The sequence below is a fragment of the Thamnophis elegans genome, chromosome 4 (genome assembly GCF_009769535.1).
Source record: "Thamnophis elegans isolate rThaEle1 chromosome 4, rThaEle1.pri, whole genome shotgun sequence".
In the NCBI taxonomy this organism is placed as follows: Eukaryota; Metazoa; Chordata; class Lepidosauria; order Squamata; family Colubridae; genus Thamnophis; species Thamnophis elegans.
The window spans coordinates 36509628-36529485 of NC_045544.1; the positions used below are offsets into that span (position 1 = coordinate 36509628).

The following is a 19858-nucleotide window of genomic DNA, read 5'->3' on the forward strand; positions in this document are numbered from 1 at the left end:
GATACAACTGGGTATCGTCCGCATATTGATGGTATCTGATCCCGTGCCTGCGGATGATCTCTCCCAGCGGTTTCATGTAGATGTTGAATAGTAGGGGGGATAAGACCGAGCCCTGAGGCACCCCATATGTTAGGGGCCTAGGGGACGATCTCTGCCCCCCCACTAACACCGACTGCGACCTGTCCGAGAGGTAGGAGGAGAACCACCGCAACACGGTGCCTCCCGCTCCCACCTCCCGCAGTCGTCGCAGAAGGATACCATGGTCGATGGTATCGAAAGCCGCTGAGAGGTCAAGGAGGACCAGGATGGAGGAATGTCCTCCATCTCTGGCTCTCCAGAGATCATCGGTCAATGCGACCAAAGCGGTTTCTGTGCTGTAAAGCATTACGAAGTAGTATATAAGTCTAAATGCTATGCTAATGCTAAATGCTCTGACTTCTAAAGTTAACTATCAACAATAAAGGAACCAGCATTCAAGAAAAAAATATTATGTTTCCCCTTCCGTTTCACTATGTTCACTTCTCAGACAAATCCCTGCAATTTTCTAGGCCAGGTTTTTCAGAAGTAGTTTGCCATTGCCTTCACCGTAGAAGTGAGAGAGTGTAATTGGCTTAAGATCACCCAATTGACTTTGTGCCTAAGGTGGGACTAGAACTCATGGCTTCCTAGTTTCTAATCTTAACTACTACACCAAACTGGCTCTCAATAGGAACCATTCAAGTCTTGGGAAAAATATCCAGATGCTGTGACCATGTCAATACCTACAAGATCAGAACTGTGCAGACAACAGTTTTCCCCGTGACACTTTATAGAAGCAAAAGTTGGAGGCAACAATGACTTCATTGTTGGAAGACCTAAAGGGTCAGGTTCCAGACAGATCATCCTGGAGAAGGTCTACTTAAAAGAATCAACACTAACCCCATGGCACATAATTAAACAGTAGCAGTGAGGAGAGACATTGTAGTCCTCCAGATGTGGCCAAACTATAATTCTCAGCAACTTTCATTACTGGCTGTCCTGGTTGGAATTACTGGGAGTTGTTTGTTCAGAATTAAATGCACAGCTGTGAGTTTCCCACTCCTGAAATATAGATTGCACCAAAATTAAATTGTAGCAATAGTTAAATTGCAGTATGCCTCATAATTTTCACAGGAACTTCTGCTGGAACACAGTGTAGAAGCAATTCTGTCACAGAATTCATCCAGCAGGTTTATGATATAAACCAATATAGTATAGACTTACAGGGGCTGACTTGCCTGAAGCCACCTTATGGGCTTCAGATATGAATGGAGATAATCTGATTAAAACTGGACTAAACTGGATACAATTACAGTAAAAAGAAAAAGGGGACAAAGGGACTGATTGGAACAAGACAATTTTAAGAAGTGCCTGACAGAGATCATCCCACAGTCTGAGGAAGTCTGAAGAATTGGCTCCAGTTTTTGTCTGGTCTTTTTGCCAAATTGCTCTGGATAGATCTAGCAATAAATATCAACCACCTGAAGAACAGAACAATTACACACAAACCAGGAGAGAGAAGGGGGAGAAAGGCAAATACCATACATTAGGAAAGATAAGAATCCTCTTAGTTGATCATTAATTTCTAAGAACAATTTAGCTTGATCATTTTATCTCAGTTCACCAGCTTATTGTGATTTCCAGGCTGGCTCCTACTCTCTCTGTGAAGGTGAGTCCAAAGTGCTTCTCTCTCATGTAATTAAGATGCCCAGAGATTAATGAGGAGCTGCTCTCCCCCCCCCCCCACTCTCTCTGCTGTGGTCTGGAAAAGTCTTCTTGCTCCGAAAAAGTGCCTGGAGGGATTGATGTACAATCAATGCCAGACTGGTCCGACTACATTTCGAAAAGACAGGAAAGATTTTCATAAGGCAAGAAGGGACCTGCAGGGTATTTCCTGCACTGTGCAACAAATGTTAATATATCATCTAGAAGACAGTAACCCCAAAGCAAAAAAAAAAAAAAAAAAAAGGCAGTGCCACAAGTCACTGGCAACTTGTTTTGGAGGAAAATAATTAGTTAAGGTTTCACAAACAGGAAAAGTCAGTTGCAACTTATCGTTATTTTGGGCTTTGCCAAAGAAATAGGGGAAGCAGAAACATGCATAAATATAAAGGCAAAATGGTTAAAAATGCTTCTATCAAGCAGCCTAGTGCAGGAATGTTTGGTTATAAAACTGATACCTAGTTTTTACATTATGTTAAGATAAATAGAAAAAAACGTAACCCAGATCAGAACTGGTATGCGTAGGTTGAAGAGAGGGTTAAAATCCAAGCTTATTTTTGTTTCATTTGGTCGGAGAGAGATTTGTAAGACTGAATTACAGACATATTTGCAGAATTGGATGGTTGTTTAAGACTGATAATTGATTACAAATGTTGAGATATTGTGATGTAAGTTCTGCTTCTTATATACATGAGTGCAACTCCCTGATGCACAGATAAAAGTAGTGGAGCTTGCAATGTAATGTGATGATACTAGTTCTGTCATTCTTTCCACCTTTACTTACTACTTACCACCTTTAAAGCCCTCCATGGTAGTGGATCTGGGTACTTGAGAGACCGCCTCCTGCCAATTACCTCCCTGCGACCTATTAGGTCACACAGATTGGGCCTCCTCCGAGTTCCATCTGCCAGTCAGTGTCGACTGGCAACTACGCGGAGGAGAGCCTTTTCAGTAGTAGCTCCGACCCTTTGGAACGATCTCCCCATGGAGATTCGTACCCTCACCACCCTCCAGACCTTCCGCACAGCCCTCAAGATCTGGCTATCCCATCAGGCCTGGGGTTAAAGATTATAGTCTGTCCCCACCCGAATGATGAATGAATGTTGCTTTTATTTTAATTATATGTTATTTATATATGTCATTGTGTGTCTTCCCCCCCTATCTGTTGTAAGCCGCCCTGAGTCCCCCCAGGGAAAAGGGCGGCCTATAAATAAATTTACCATTTACCATTTCATTGAGCCATGGTGGCACAGTGGTTAGAATGCAGCACTGCATGCCTAACTCACTGATCACTCCAGGAGTGGCTCAAGGTTGACTCAGCCCTCCATCCTTCCGAGGTTGGTAAAATGAGGACCCAGGTTGTTGGGGGAGGGCAATATACTGACTCTGTAAATTGAGGGCTGTAAAACACCATAAAGTGGTATATAAGCGCCATTGCTATTCTCTACTCCAAGCCATGATGATTAAGAAAGAGGAAGAGTAGGAAGGAAGAGAGCCATAATCATTTGTATTCTGGCTTTGTAATATATCTCCTCTGAAAATATTTTTTTCAGTCAAGGTCTCATTGAACGAGTGGACCCGCATATGAGGAAAATCTCTACTTATTTTATTTTGCTAATTATATGATAAGAGGGAAAAGCACTCGCAAAGAGAAAGATCTGGCAAATGAATCTGCTTCTTGCTTACTGGTCCTGCCTCTTGACTTCAGTGTTAAAAAGCAAAGTTAAACTTATTTCTGATGTGGAGGCCCCAGCTTCACAAGTCTTTTAAAGTCTTTATTTAGTCTACTGATAATAAAATATTGAATCTTTTCAGACAACAACTTAATAGACTGTAGAGTGTTGCATTCGTCAAGCAAGTTGTTGTAGGTTTGGCTCAACGACTAGTTGGATTAGACCACTGGTTTCCTTGTAGGAAGGAAAACCTTTATCAAAAATCTTTATTGAAGACACGTGCTGAGCTAGATGTTGGAAGACTATAGATTTTAAAAGTTTAGGATTAAACTTTTTTTTGTTGATGATAAAGTTGTTATCACCAACCTTGTTATCACCAATTCAATCATTGGATGAAGCTATGACATTTTTAGTAGATAATGTATTTTTAGACTAGTGATGTGCGGTGAGGTTTATGGCTGGTGAGGCAGCAATTTTTTTAGACATGTGGATTTCAACTCCCAGAATTCCACAGCCAGGCATGCTCAGTTCCGATTTAAAGCGACAGAATTTGTTTTTCTCCTTTGCTAAATAAGTTTCCTTCTTTCTTTTTCTTTTTCTTCTCCCTTCCCCCTTTTTACTGTTTAAAAAAGCCTCTAAAAAAGCACCCTCTACAGGAGGAGGCAGGAGAACGACATGCCAGGAACGATATGTCAGGAATTTTTAGGCTTTTAACCCTTTCTTAACTCTGCTCGAGTGATCATAAAAAGTCAGACTAGATGAAGCACGTTGTTCTAATAAGCAAGATGATACCCAAATCTCTTACATGCTATTAAGAAATCCTTAATAACAGACAGCAGAGATACCAAGGGTGGTCAATTTTCATAGTGCAGAAGTTCAGTGCAGAAGCTCCCAATTTAAAGATCAATATTAGGCCTTGCTCTATGGTCACAAAAACCTAACCTTGAAGAGGTAGCACAAGATTTGAAAGTGTGAGACTTTCACAGATGAAAACTTACCTTTATTGCTACGTGAAGATATCCCCCACCCCCATTTTATTCAGCAAGCAAGAGTGAAAAACAAGCAGGTTAGTTCAGAATGATCTCTAATCTTTTCTTAATATAAGCAAGAAATCAAAATATGTCACTAAACTCCTTGAAGTACAATGGTTTTCTGCATTGCCACCACAAATAGATATAATCTTGAATAATTAGATTATCTAGAAACCTAGAAGTGGATGGCAGACAAGCTGCCTTTTTTGCACCTATTAATATGTTTAAAATTACTTTCTTTGTTATTGTGATATTGCCATATTTGTCACTTTCTTTATTAAAGTATTTTTCCATCATATGGAATTAATTTCCTTTCCTGGATTTCAATGTCTTATTACTACCTGTCTAGCTACAGCCAATAAGAAAACTATTACATCTTTATATTTCAAGGTGTCATTTGGTCTATCAAGAAACATTTGGATCGATTAGACTCATTATAATGGCCTGAACCATGATTTATCCTGTTTTAATAAAAATGTCAGTTTAAAAAGAGTGAACAATTTTACAAGATGAACAATTGGATATCACATATTTCTTTATCTACATTTAATTCTAAACGTGGGAAAGTATCAGTCTGAATTTCCTTGCTGTTCAGTTTTTCCTAATTTTGTCAGAAATTGTTTTCCATTGTTTTCTGTGCCAATTTAGCTATGAAGTCAGAGGTAAAGTGCCTATAATATTGGATTTCCATATTACTTTTAACTGAATCAAAATATTCCATATCCCTAATAGAATGTTAGAAATTTTATAGACTCCCCCCTTCTCTGAGTGAAATAGCTTTGGGTCCAATTTTGCCATGTCTCCAGTTGCTTGTACTTTGCTGGAACTGCAGTAAAATGCAGAATTTGATTAATTTAAAACCATGAGTGAATCCAATTTCCTAAAGTAATTTGTAATTGTTGTCCTGTTTTAGGAATCTTTTGACTTTTAAAAAAAAAAAAAACCCTAGAAGTTCTTTCACTTACCAACCCTGAGGCGCCTTCATTTATCTTCATGACTATAGTAATATGCTCAATTAGGTACTCAGTTGGAAAGTGTTGGCCAAGGATCAAAGGTAATGATCAGGAATCAAGGAGACAATTTGCCATAAGGGTGTTTGGGATCACAACTCTTTCAGCTGAATTAGTCTCAGACAGATTATCATGCAGCAAAGATTTCTCATGTCTTGTATTAGCATTTCCCAACATTCTACATGCACATCAGGATAGTGCCAGTGAAAAAAAACTATAGACTGCCAGATAAGTTAGTTAGGCAGTCTATCTTTACCTGCATGCAAGCCAGAGGCCCACAAACATAACCGAATGCACTTTTTAAATTAAAATTAAGTAATCAAAATCTTATATTACCAAAGCTTGGGAGATTGTAGTAGTCTCACATTAACTCTCATAAGATTTTGCGCAGAAATCTAAAACAATTTTTAAAATTGACAGGGTTTGTGAGGGTGTTTCCTTACATCTTTTGTAAACCATGGTCTTCAGAATGTAATATCACTATTTTCAATGTACAGGTAGTCTTTCATTTACAGCCATTTATTCAGAGGTGGTATTCAGCAGGTTCTGTCCAGTTCTGGAGAACTGGTAGCGGGTATTTTGAGTAGTATGGAGAATGGTAAATACCACATCTATTCTCTGCCTCCTGAGTCCCAGCTGATTGGTAGGAAATGGGGAATATGCAGTATCCTTTCCCTGCCACGCCCACCAAGCCATGCCACAGAACCAGTAGTAACTTTTTTTGAATCCCAGCATTCATTTAGTGACCATTTGAAGTTGTCATGGCACTGAAAAAAGTGGTCTATGACCAGTTTGCACAATTAAAACCATTGCTGCACCCCTATGTCATATGATAAAAATCAAATGTTTGGCAACTGGCATGTATTTACAATGGTTGCCATTGTGCCATACTATGCTTATGTGATTGTCATTTGTGACCTTCCCAGTTTTCGATCAGTAGGGGAAGTCAATGGGGGAGGACAGATTTGCTTTAATGACTGCATGATTCACTTAACAATTGCAGTGGCTTGCTTAACAACTGTGACAAAGCAGGTCATAAAATGGGGCAAAACTCACTTAACAACTGCCTTGCTTAGCAACATAAATTTTGGGGTCAATTGTGGTCATAGGTCAAGGACCATCTGTATGACTATGGTACCCCTGTTCATCCAATGCTCAAAAACATCCTAAACCTCAACCATATCTTTACAACTGTGATGTAAATCTAACACTTTGTTCAAAGTTTGGAGATATATAAAAGAAGCATGGCGATGGTAATGGTTCCATTGCACATATGATTACTGATGTATTTTTCTCCCCAATGAGATGATTATGAACAGGGTCTAAAGCTTTTTTGAGATTTATTTAATAAGATGAAATGGCACAGAGCATTTCAGCTGTGACAGTTATCCACAAAAGAATTGAAGAACAAACATGTGGTTCTTCCACTGGTGACTGATGCATTCATTTCACATGAGCAGTAAGTAATAAAAGTTTTATAGCAATCTCACAAAGTCTGGGTAAACTATAAAGATTTTATCACTAGGCATTTGGGATAGCCATATTACATTATCCATCTCCACTTTATAAACATTCCGGCTTCTTGGGTAGGGTGGCTGAGTAATTCTGTTCCATACAGACGATTTCTTAAATTCCAATATTTAGATTATTGCAGCACAACATTTTTGTCTGCAATGTGAATTGAACTTTATAGTTCTTTATAGTTATTGTAGCTCATGAAGAGAAAGAAAAACAACATCTAATCGCTAATAATCCTTTACTTATTTTATTATTTTACACAAGGCCTTAGAATTCACATTTGAGGCTAGAGTTATTAAGCAATACTTATTCAGAAATGATTCTTTATCTAAATCTTGGGATTTACATGATTTATACATTAGATTTATATCCCATCTGTCTTTTAGGAACTTAAAGCATTATCCACAACATCACACATCTTCAATTTTTTCCTACAGCAACAACACAATGGGGATAGGTTAGGCATAGGATATAAGTTATATCATGCATATAAACTTCTGTGGATTTCAATTTGGGCTTAGACTTTACTATTGCACTGTACTGACTGTCATTGAAATAGACATTCAGTGTGTAATATACTTTCTCATATTCTCGTATTATTGATTGTTTTGGTATGAAGAGCTCATGTAGTTAGCAATAGCGTGGAGGAAATACCCAGTAGTATAATGCTCAGTCTAAAATGTATTTTACATTTTGAAGCCAAATGGAACACAAGAAATTATTTAATACATTGTTAGATGTATCTGTTGTCAGTTTGGGTCTCATATAAAAATGTATCTCTTGCAAATATGATCTAAAATGAATTGGCCATTTCAAAATCCAGATGCCCAAGAAAAGAAATTATCTAGCATAGGGAGATGTAGGGTCTACTGCTTGGGAGGGGGTTGGACTAAATGACCTGCAAGGTACCTTCCAACTCTGTTAATCTGTTAGATGAGCTATACAGAATAGTCTTTCTCAACCTGATGTCCCACCAGATGAGTTGAGAAATGGTAGTTTAAGAATATGACCAGAGAAGAAGAAAACTAAAGGACATATGAATAACAGCAACCTTGATTTTTGGTAATGATATGTGAAATGTCAACTGAGTTCACCCTAACTTCAGGACTATGGAAATCAGGCTCTTCTTTTGATGCATCATAAATTAAGAGAAAATGCAGAAAACATCAGCCTGAGATGATCTGTGAGCATAACATCTCAAGTTCTAGTAACTAATAAATCATTTTTTTACTGGCTTTGCCAAGCAAAATAGCAAAGGGCAAAAAGATAGCCCTAATGCTTCTAATGATCCAAAGATTATACACATAGTCAGAGCTACTACACTGTAGTTGAAACAACCTGCAGGTTTTCTGGATAAATAAACAATTACAATGGAGGTCTCCTGTGACAGTTACAGTGTTTCTCAATCCACTGAATCTTACCCATTAGATATCAGTCAAGGCTGTGCATTGTTGTTGACACTAATACTCTGTTAAGGGAAAGAACAAAGAACAAAGCTCAGAACAAAGCAAGACATAACTGAGAATGCTAAAGAGATAGAACAAGCATAACATACGACAATATAGAAATACAGAATATATGGGCAAAGTTAATTGTGAGATCGGACAAGTTGTGCTGTTTGGTATTCTAAATATAGCAGCTATGAATGAATCTAATTGAGGAAAATGCTACAGATGCAGATAATGCCAAGCCTGGGCAAATCCTTTCTACCAAAAGTAGTTTGAATATTTCCAATACCATTAATCCAATACCTGACTTCAAAGTTATACAATACAAGATTAAAAATCAAGCCATCTCGCTCATACTGACCATATAGTCTGCAGAATACAAACATTCAAAAATATTAGTAATCAAACAGATGAAAACATGGGAACAAATTCATGTGTTAAGAGTATCCTTCCTTCCTTCTTTCCTTCTTTCCTTCTTTCCTTCTTTCCTTCTTTCCTTCTTTCCTTCCTTCCTTCCTTCCTCCCTCCCTCTTTCCCTCCTTCCCTCTCTCCCTCCTTCCTTCCTTTAGATCAGGGGTGTCAAACTTGTGGGCTGGATGTGTCATGCACTGGCCATGCCAGAGGTGGTATTCAGCAGCCTCTGACCAGTACTGGAGAACAGTAGCAGAAATTTTGAGTAGTATGAAGAACCGGTAAATACCATCTCTGACTTGCCCCGCCCCATCTATTCTCTGCCTCTCAAGCTCCAGCTGATCGAGACAGAATGGGGATTTTGCAGTAACCTTCCCCTGGAGTGGGGTGGGAATAGAAATTTTACAGTATCTTTTCCCTGCCACCCCCACGAAGCCATGCTCACCAAGCCATGCAATGCCCACCAAGCCACGCCCACAGAACCGGTAGTACATTTTTTTGAATCCCACCACTGGGCCACGTACACTCCCAGTTTAGCGAAGTAGGAAAAAGTCATGATATGTCACATGATGACGCTGTGATGATATGAGTTTGATACCCCTGCTTTAGATGGATGTCACATTAGTTATGCAAATGAAAGCAAATATATATGTCTCAGGATAATGTTGCAGGATCTAATCTAAGTCAGTCACGGGGACCAGAGTTTTTTTTTTTTCTTCCAGCCTTTTGGACTTGTCCTGGGGCTTATTCTCAGTGATCTCTTCACTCTCCAGAATGTGTGCATGCATTATGGAGAATGGGAAGTTCCTTGAGGATGGGCTCTAGCACATCCAAAAGCTTGGAAGAATAAACCTCTACTCCCGGTGACTGACTCAGATTGGATCCTGCAACATTAGTTACGCTTTGGAAAATGTGCTTTCGTGGGATTCATATTAATTACATTGGTAGCAAAATTGGCAATTTTAATTTGGCAATTTTAAGATTGTAGAGATGTTTTTAAGAGCTTTGAAAACAGAGGAAGACTATTGTTCAGAAGATCCGACCTGGCCTCAGATACAAGTAGAGTAAATTAATTCTTGCACCTCTTTTATGTAACTGGGTTCAGCTGAGCACCAGGTTTTCCCAATATGTTTTTGACAGATGGGCAAGTGCAGACGTTTGATTGAATGATACTCTGGTGTAGTTTTAACATTTTTAAGATTGGAAGGATTTTCCATCTCCATCATGGTCTGCTAGGCACAGGAGAAAGTGATTTATTTGAAAATGATGTATTAAATGATTGCTGCCATCCAATAAAGGAGAAACTGCAGACTGATTTTCTGTGTAGCTCACTCTGATCTGAAATGTAAAAAGTTACATAGATTCTGGCAATGTTCTTAGCCTGATAAAGTTGGTGAAGATGGGATTTTTGTGAAAGTATTGAGATTAAATTTCTATAAGGGAAAAACAATTTGATAGTTCAGATTCACTTCCTTGGAAATACGTGCTTGTAAATCCTGCTGTAGGCAGGTCTTACCAAAATAAAATAGTTGGGTTCTTAACATTAGAAGGGACAGTGGTGTCTTCTGAGTGATTCCTTCCTCAAGCTTCCCTGTTCCTTAGCTGCAGGCCTCAGAATAGCAAGAAAAAAATCATTTTCCTATTAATAATATAAATCCATGCCTATGGCACTGAGTTGTAGGCTTTCCTATAGCTAATCCAGGCTGGGCTTGGACTGGTCCGTCTGGATTTGAGTCTTGGGTAACTGCTCTATGAGAGAATGGTGACCCTCTGGTGGGTTTTTTAAAAAAATATTTATTTATTCAACTTCTATAGCTGCCCAACTCCACCAGGTGACTCAGGGTGGCCTCCTAGTGACTCTTGGCAACTATTATTACCAATGTCCATCTGAGGTGTGCTTAGGTTACAGACTTTTTTTTGCTGACAACTGCATTGAGATATTTGATGATAAATGGATTTGTGAATGGATAAAAGATGGGATATAGGTAGAAGAGACATATACATGCAACCTTATAAGGGGCATAGGAGGACATTAATTTTGCCTGCACTAGTTGTGATAAAGGTTGGAAGTATTTTTTTTCTTTATAATCTTTTTTTCTTTCCTTGCACTTTCCATTTTTTCCTTTCCCCTTTCTCTCTCTTTTTCAATTTGGTTTGTACATCTTTTATTATTTTTTAAATGTTCAATAAAGAATATTCATTCTATAAAGATGGGGCTCTGGCCAGTAAATGCTCAGATCCATTCAGTCACTCAGACTCCACCTCAGTAAAAAGGTTTACAAAATCATTACAAAAATATTATATATTTTTTTAAAAGCATACAAAACATATCTAATAATCCTAAAAACCCGAAACTATTTATTTGATAATATAGGACATTCAAATTCTCTTTTTAAAATTTCTGATGTATTCATTGTTGTAAAAGAATAATGATTTATAGTAAACTGGATTTAGGCTAAGCAAAAACCTTCCCAATATATTCTATGCCTTTGGAGTTTCAGAGGCTATAAGGGCACTTAAGCTGATTAAAAAAACAATAAGTGCTTTGGATACTTATGATAACAAGATGATATATTACTTCTCTGGTTACTTGTGTATGTATGTACACACACACACACACACACACACACACACACACTTCTTTGGATCAGTTTTGATTCCTAGCAGTTGCCTGGACAAGTCCCTGCAGTTTTCTTGGCAACATTTTCAGAAATGGTTTGCCATTGCCTGCTTCCTAGGGCTGAAAGAGAGTGACTGGTCCAAGGCCAACCAGTTGGCCTGGTGCCTGGGGGAGAACTAAAACTGACTCTCCCTGTTTCTAGCCTGAGGACCTAACTACAATGTCTGTAGAGATTCTCAGTCATCCAGGTCATGGTTGTCCCAAAGGTGCTTTTTCATGAGGCAATTGGACCTGGATGACTGAGAATCTCTATAGACATTGTAGCTACTGGTAAGCCCCATTAGGCTAGACTTAACTACAATGCCAAATTGGATCTTGGCTCTCAGCTATTTTAGGCAAATTATATTCTTTTTGTAAAATGTCAGTAGTTTTAAAAATATTGCTGCTTATTATCTGATTAAAAGTAACTATCCCATTTTTGCCTATTTGTTAACAGGATTAACAGCTATTTCTAAATAAGACTTATTCCAGAGCATCCACCTCTCATGAGATCGATAATCAAAATTTAATTATCTGCCCAATAAGACCCACATATGTATAATCACTTTCGCTGGAAAAATGAACAAACTCCTACTGTTCTTAGAGCCAAGAACTTGCCAGGAGCTCAATCATGCTAAATAATAACTCTCAAGTTCAGTCCACAGTGATAATCAATATAATTTTCATTTCAATGCATTACTGAAGTTAATATGTATGCTGGCTGATAATCTTTAAAATTGGAGAAATTAATATCACAAGAGCTGCTATTTTTCATAAAGAAATCCTGGATATTTTCACTTTTCATAAAGATGTAATAATTACCGTATTCTGACTTCATGAAAATATACATTTGAAATCAGGAAGCTCTCTATTTAGATAGTCTTAACTCACATTAGGGTGGCACAGTGGTTCAATTATTAAGACACTGGGTGTGTTGGCTGGAAAGCCAGAAGCCCAAGTTCGAGATCCAAGCACCACACAATGGGGTGAGCCCTGGTCCTCACCCCAGTTTCTGCCAACCTAGCAGTTTGAAAGCATGCAAATGCAAGTAGATAAATAGGTATCACTTCTATGGAAATCCCAAAGGTGCTTTTTCATATAATTTGAAAAAATCATCTTTGGGAGAATGATGATCTGGATGACTAAGAATCTCCACAGAAAGTTCTGTGGGAAGGTAACAGCTCTTTGTGTTGTCTTTGGACAGTGTTGGCTGAATGGCCTTGAAATGAAGATGAGTACCACCTCTACAGTTGGCAACAACTGGCGAAATAAAATTTGCAGGGACTCCTTTATCATTTTTATTTAACTCACATTGCCCCATTATTTTCTTAAAACCCCAAAGTTTTATGTATTTACCAAGGTCAAATGCAGCCTGAAAGTTTTCAATTTATAGATATATTGGGAATGCAGGTGAAAGCCTTTCCACTTGTAGCACAGATGATAAAATGATGGCCAGATTGCAGGAAAATGTATTGATTGAAGAGGTAAAAGGACTTTGTAGCTTTGCTGGCACAGTGAGCTGCTGATCTTTTGATCACATCTCAGTAATTGAGACGCTCTCTGGTTCAAGCTGAGCACTCTGGGATCTCTTTGGATCAGTGTTCTACACACCTCAATACAAACAGAAAGTCTGACAATCTGTCTGAGAATTGTCATGTTGTAAATCTTTTAACATCAGCCAGTGATATATAGGAACTATTAGGTGGCATGCAAGCAAGTCTTAGTAAGTTCATTTTTTTTGCTAGCCTTGGATGTTGAGGAATCCATATGCTGCTAATAAGAATTATTTAGAAGCAGAAAAATGACAACAATCTGAAGCAGTCCAAAGGTTTAGAACCAGAAGGTCCCATAAGAATTAAGATGATGGTGCAAAACGGACTTTAGAAGAAGCAAAGTAGGAAGAGTATTGATGCCTCTGAAATTTGGTGTTTGGAGAAGATTCCTGAGAATACCATGGACAGTCAAGAAAACAAACCAGTGGATCATTGAACCAATCACCCTATAATTCTCACTCAAGGCACAAATAACCAGGCTTATATTATCCTATTTTGGACACAGTATGCAAAGGCATAGCTCCAAAGCAAACCAAAAGACCCAGCAACCCCAGAAAACAGGAGTCATCTACAACATACAATTTCAGAACTACAACAACCACTATGTAGGATAAACAGACAGAAGACTGGCCCAATGCGTCCATGAACACTAATTGGCAGTCAGAAGACATGATGAAAATTCTTTAATTTCACAATATATAGACAGATTTAGCCATAGTTTCATTTGGAAAAAGCCTAGACCAGGCCAAATCGAAATTTTCTAGAAGCCTGGTACCCTGACAAATTAGTCATCAATAGACCCATAGACATTAACAACATCTATAGATTATGCAAAAGAGACAACCAACCAGCCCAAAAGAGAACAAAAAAAAAGACTCTAGCATCACCACCAGTAATAGATTAACTCCCAGGTTAACTTCAGACCAACAAGTAAACAATATCTCAATTAAGATACTGCCAAAGATTCATCAGTAAACAGCCCAACCAAGGAATCTCTAAGACCACCCCCAATATAAACTGACAGCAAACAGCACTCCTTACCAGCACTGATGATGTTACCTAGCTAAGGTAATGAAACATCTGCAAGAAAACAGGCACCCTCAAAGAGCACCAAAGACATTTCAACCCTGAACTACAAATAGTTTCCTTTATTGGTAAAGGCATAGCTCTCTGGAGAAGGCTCTATATGTGGGAAAGCTGGAAGAAAGAAACAAGAGGAAGACCAGCATCAAGGTGAATATACTCAGTGGCAGTAGTGATGAGTGCACCATTGGAATGCCTGAAGGAGCAGGTCAGGTGGAGATCATAATACAGAAAATCTATCTATGCAATAAAGGAAAGAGAACACAAAGGCTGCTTTTCTATAGCCAGAATTGCTACCACAGAAAAATTGCTGTCCTCTCTTCCCAAGGTGACCACTTCTGCTCTGCTCTTCATAGCTTTTGGTATATTCTTGGGCTAAGTATCCTGTCAAGCTCTGGCTCCTCATTATCTAGTTAGCCCTCATCCAATATTATTTATTTATTTATTATATTTATCTATCTATCTATCTATCTATCTATCTATCTATCTATCTATCTATCTATCTATCTATCTATCTATCTATTTATTGTATATGGCTTCACATGTTCACATCACAAGAGTATTCATACTGGCAGTCCAAGATGACAGTTCATCAAGATAGCCTTTTCAAAGTCTGAATCAGAAGAGTTCATAAGGATGAAATTGTTTCCATGCTAATCTGAGTGCCAGATTTTAGGACTGAAGTAGTGGTGATGTGGAACAATGTGTGCTAGTTAGGATAAATTAAAGGGATCGAGCGTAATGCAGCGTAAGAGAAAGCAGTCGAAGAGGCAATAGGGAGAGAACAACTATTAGACTATCAGTCTAGTTAAAATATATAAGTGGAAACAACATGGACTTCCTATGTTGCATTTTAATTCCTAATGAGATATAGTATTCTATTAACTTTCACTTGAGCAGAGAGATTAGACTAGTAAGTTACTGTGTAAAGAAATTTATTTTTTCTTATTTAGCCATGTCAATCAAGGAGACAGTGAATTGTGGTTCTGCCAAGATATAAAAACCAGCCTGATGACTTTGGGCTAGTCACTTTCTCTCAGTCCAATCTTCCTCCCCAACATTTTCCTACCTTGTTGTGGGGAAAACAGGAGTATTATGTATGTTTACCACGTTGAGTTACTTAAAGTAATAAAGGTGGAATAAAAATCTAATAAATAGATAGATAGATAGATAGATAGATAGATAGATAGATAGATAGATAGATAGATAGATAGATAGAGATAGATAAACAGATAGATAGTTTTTTAATATGAAATAGTATGAATAGCCAAAGAAATAAAAAAGTGAACTAGGCTTGAACTGATACTACGCTCTTTCCAAACTTATTACCCTCCATATGTTTTGAGATTGTAACTCCTCAAATTCCCAATTAGTAAGAAAAAAGGGATGCTGGGATTTGCAGCACCCAACATTTCTGAAGAGCAATAAGCTTGAGTATTATTGTAGTGCACCTTGTGATCTTAAAGCTTAAGGAATCTGACAGTTGACAATATTAATAATCAGCCTGCGATAATGGATTTATTTATTTTGGCTAGCCTGAGCAACTGATAATGCTAATCAGAGCGTGCAGTGATATGTCTAAGATCTGGATTTCTGCCGAGTGTATCTCAAAAGCACCATGTAGAAAAAGGCTGTTTTATCGTGTTAAAATATATTTTTTCTTAGGGAATGACTTCAGATGAGCAATAAAGCATGTACTTTATCTGTAGAAGGTCCTGTGTTCATTCTCTGAGATCTGTGGTTGAAAAGATTAGATATTAGACTTCTGCTACACAGGGAAGTGCCCATGAATAGGCCACAGTGGATGTGATGAACCACAAAACTGACCTTGTATTCAGCAGATTCCACTGTTACAACAACAGACAACTCAGAGTTCTTGCACTACTTATGGCTTCCAGGCATATTTCTGGCAGCCTGCAAACTCCCATTAGACTTTGCCACTAAAATATAATCTCTTCAACTACCTGTCTATTTCCATTTGGAGTCAAAAGAACATATGTTAAGCCTTCAGATAGGTTTAATGCATTTGTTGTGTGTGTGTCAGAGAATTAAAACTCACCAAATGTTCAAAATGGGACACATGGCTCAGTGGCTAAGACACTGAGCTTGTCGATCAGAAAGGTTGGCAGTTCGGTGATTTGAATCCCTAGCGCTGCATAATGGAGTAAGCTCCTGTTACTTCTTCCAGCTTCTGCCAACCTAGCAGTTTGAAAGCATATAAAAATGCAAGTGGAAATATAGGAACCACCTTTGGTGGGAAGGAAACAGTGTTCCATGTGCCTTCGGCATTTAGTCATGCTGGCCACATGCCCATGGAGATGTCTTTGGAAAGCGCTGGCTCTTCAGCTTTGAAATGGAGATGAGCACTGCCCCCTAGAGTCAGGAATGACTAGTACATATGTGTGAGGGGAACTTTTACCTTTTTAAATGTTCAAAAAGGGAACCAACCCTTCCCATAATCTCACACAAACATGGACCCATTCCTTTTAATTAAAATAAAAGAGGTTCCCCCCCCCCTCATTCTTTTGTTCACTTTTCTTTCTTTTTGCTAACATTACTCTGGAAAACATTTCATGTATTCTTATTACTAGAAAACATGAGAGACAGACGACAGTGTTAGTAAGAACATTACATATTCAGTGCTGTTTTTGTTGCCCTTTTCTTAAGTAGGAGAAATTCAAAAGTGAACCGTGCCTAGCTCTCTTCCTATTATTGCTTGTGATTTAGAACACTAATTCATTTCCGGATTGGCAAAATTTCATGTGGAGGAACAAAGAAGACAAACAAGAACCTAATTAAAGATAAGAGAATGTGATCTTTGGAGAAAGTATATGAGTTTTCAGTTTTATCAATATTTACAGATAAGCATGATCTATCTCAGTGGTTAAAAGAACATGAAGCAAATGAGGCCCATATGGAATTGTTGCTGTTAAAACTAAGAAAGTATATTTCTAGGCCTGCAGCCTCATTGGGTGACACACCCAATGCCACCATGTTAAAATTGGGAGCAGTCAAGATGAGGCAAAAATGAAATTGGATTAAATTAAATTAAATATTATTATTCCCAGGTATTTAATAATGTCCTCTTTTTGCCACATTAACAACTGCAAATCAGTTGTTACTATGATTGCTGTTGGTGGTGGACATGTTTTAGTTGGCTAGATTACAGTCTTTAGAATTAATCCAAGCTTCAAGCTTTAGGGATATTCATGTATGAATGGACAAACTCTCAAAAAAATTATTCCCCAACATTACAAGAATGTAATTTTACCTGACCTCTAGCAGTGATATTCTTTGTTATGATATTTGTAAAACAGTCCTCTTTGTAAACTGAGGGTAGTGAAAAGAATTTTCCAGGAAATTTATTTAAATTGTTTTCCTATTAGTAGATTTTTACAGCCTTTCCTTTCCTTTCCTTGCCCTTGCCCATTCCCATTCCCATTCCCATTCCCATTCTGATTCCCATTCCTTTCCCTTCCTGTATTTTCATTTGCTATATATTAATAATTTAGATAACATAATTTGATAACATTTAAAATGGATCAAACTAATACATGCACACAGCTTTGATGTTAGAATTGCCATCTTCATCATTATTACTTCAGTATAATAAAGCAGTCCCAAGAATCACAAGTCAGCATGAATTTGTACAGGGCAGACAAATGATGCCCTAAAGTTGGCATAAAGAAATACAAGACTTGGATGGGTTCCTGTGCCTTCTAGTTGCCAAATCTGACAGGATTATTTCTGCCAGGATATTGCTGCTTTGGAGTTTGTTTCATGCTAAGAAAAATAATAATTGTGCAATGTGTTGGAATTCCATAATTTCAAGTAAAGAGCCCAAACTTGTAAAATAATAGAGACAACAGTGGGCAGTAGAAGGAGTGTTCCATTTTCCACAAATGTTATGTTGTAAAGCTCTCCTAGGCATTTTATGTTCAAAATATTTGCAACATGCCCAAGGTGATAGCAGATTTCCCTCTTTAGGAGCCAGAAAACAAAACTTCAAGTAAAGAATTTGCTTTGAAACAGGATTACATTCAATAAATTGGCAACAAATCTGTTGTTTTCCTGCACTGCCTATAGCATTGAGAGGTCATCCCTACTTCAAATGCCAGGGCTGTCATTTTTGGGCTTTGTAGTGGAAGATCAGAAACAGCTAATCGAGACTGGATGCAGATGGGAGGATATTGAAGGGAGTGAGATGGAACCAAAACTAGATGGCTGCTCCTCTCCCTCACTTTCTCCCTTGAACTCTCTCGTTCCTTCTACTTTTGCCTAGTAAGCAAAAGAGGAAGATAAGATTGTGGTCTTGATTTGCAGAAGTTTTCAAAATAGTCACTCTTCAGAGAGAAATCTCCTTGTGGGATCAAAGAAGGGTTTGTGTCAGGGTTTCAAATAACACCCCTAATGAGAAAAGACTCAGAGGCTTGAGTTTCGTCAAAGCTACATTTTATTAGAGATGTCATATTGGCACATCTGGGAAAACCCGAACCTGAGAACTTCCAGGTTTTCCCCACCCAGTTGAAAGTTAAAGAGCCTGCCCCACACCCATATGTCCACATCTCAATCCCATCAGGAAATGTCTTCCAGCCACTCCCATGCAGGTGCAGGGGCAAGTTGTCCTTGACTCTCTGAGAAAGGAATGTTGTTATGGCTATATACATCCACCAGGCTCCATACAATCCCCCATCCCAGTTTCCCACAGTCTCAAGTGTGGCAGGTCTGAAGGCCCAATTCAAAATATGGCTTCCAGGCCTGACAGTTTGGTTTTCTTCTATCTCTTTCCTCTCCTTTACTCTCCTTTGTGCATTAGAAAGTTTATATAGACGGTTAGTGTGAATGAGAAGAATTACTTGGAAAGACTTGGTGGTAGATACTTGCTTTCTGCTCAGTTAGCCTACTCTCATTGATACTATCCTATCTCCTAACCTGATTAGGTAGGGCCTGCAGAACTATCTTCTCTTTAGTGCAGAGAGGGTCTCACTCACTTCATGCAATATGATAAAATGATCATTTTTGAACCGATGAGGCTTGCTTCTGCTACCTCTTTGCCATAGTGGAAAATATATGCAGATCATAGTTGAACTGTTGTTCAAATAGTGTTCTCTGAGCTTTTCCCGTAGCCATTTAATTACCTGGCTATGTAACTTTATCAGTCCATAAGGGTGGCAAAGGTGAAGTTTGATAGCAATAGCAGACTTATATACTGCTTCACAGTGCTTTATAGCCCTCTCTAAGTAGTTTACAAAGTCAGACTCTTTCCCCCCAACAATGTGGGTCCTCATTTTACTGACCTTGCAAGGATGGAAAGCTGAGTCAACCTTGAACCTGGTGAGATTTGAACTGCCAATTGCAGTCAGCCGGCAGTCAGCAAAAGTAGCCTGCAGTATTGCAGTCTAACCACTGCACTACCATGGCTGTTGATGACTATTTATATATGGGTTATCCATTAAAAGCTAGTTGATGTTCATGGCATATGTTCTCCCAATTTTCTTTCTGCTTGTCCCACATACGGTAGAGATTTTCAAGTTATTGTGTTATGGATAACTTCTGGTTTGTCTTCTTTGGTTATTCAGTCTATTAATTGGCGTTATAAAAGGCACCTAGTTTATGATGGATCTAGACTTGGAATAAAAATGACATCTTCCTGGTGATCCTAAGTGGTCCTCTAGAGTTTTTTGACCTGCTCACAATATGTAACTATATATAAATATAATTTAAGGATGCCA

General features: G+C 38.3%; 1 long non-coding RNA gene across 4 annotated transcripts in view; it reads left to right on the forward strand.

The window, feature by feature from the left end:
* The first annotated feature begins 1603 nt into the window (after positions 1-1603).
* LOC116507954 overlaps positions 1604-19858 on the forward strand; it is a 77907-nt gene continuing 59652 nt past the window's right edge. For all 4 annotated transcript variants that reach the window (XR_004255253.1, XR_004255251.1, XR_004255252.1 and 1 more), the window contains exon 1: positions 1604-1687. This is a non-coding gene — a long non-coding RNA (uncharacterized LOC116507954). The remainder of the gene's footprint in view (positions 1688-19858) is intronic.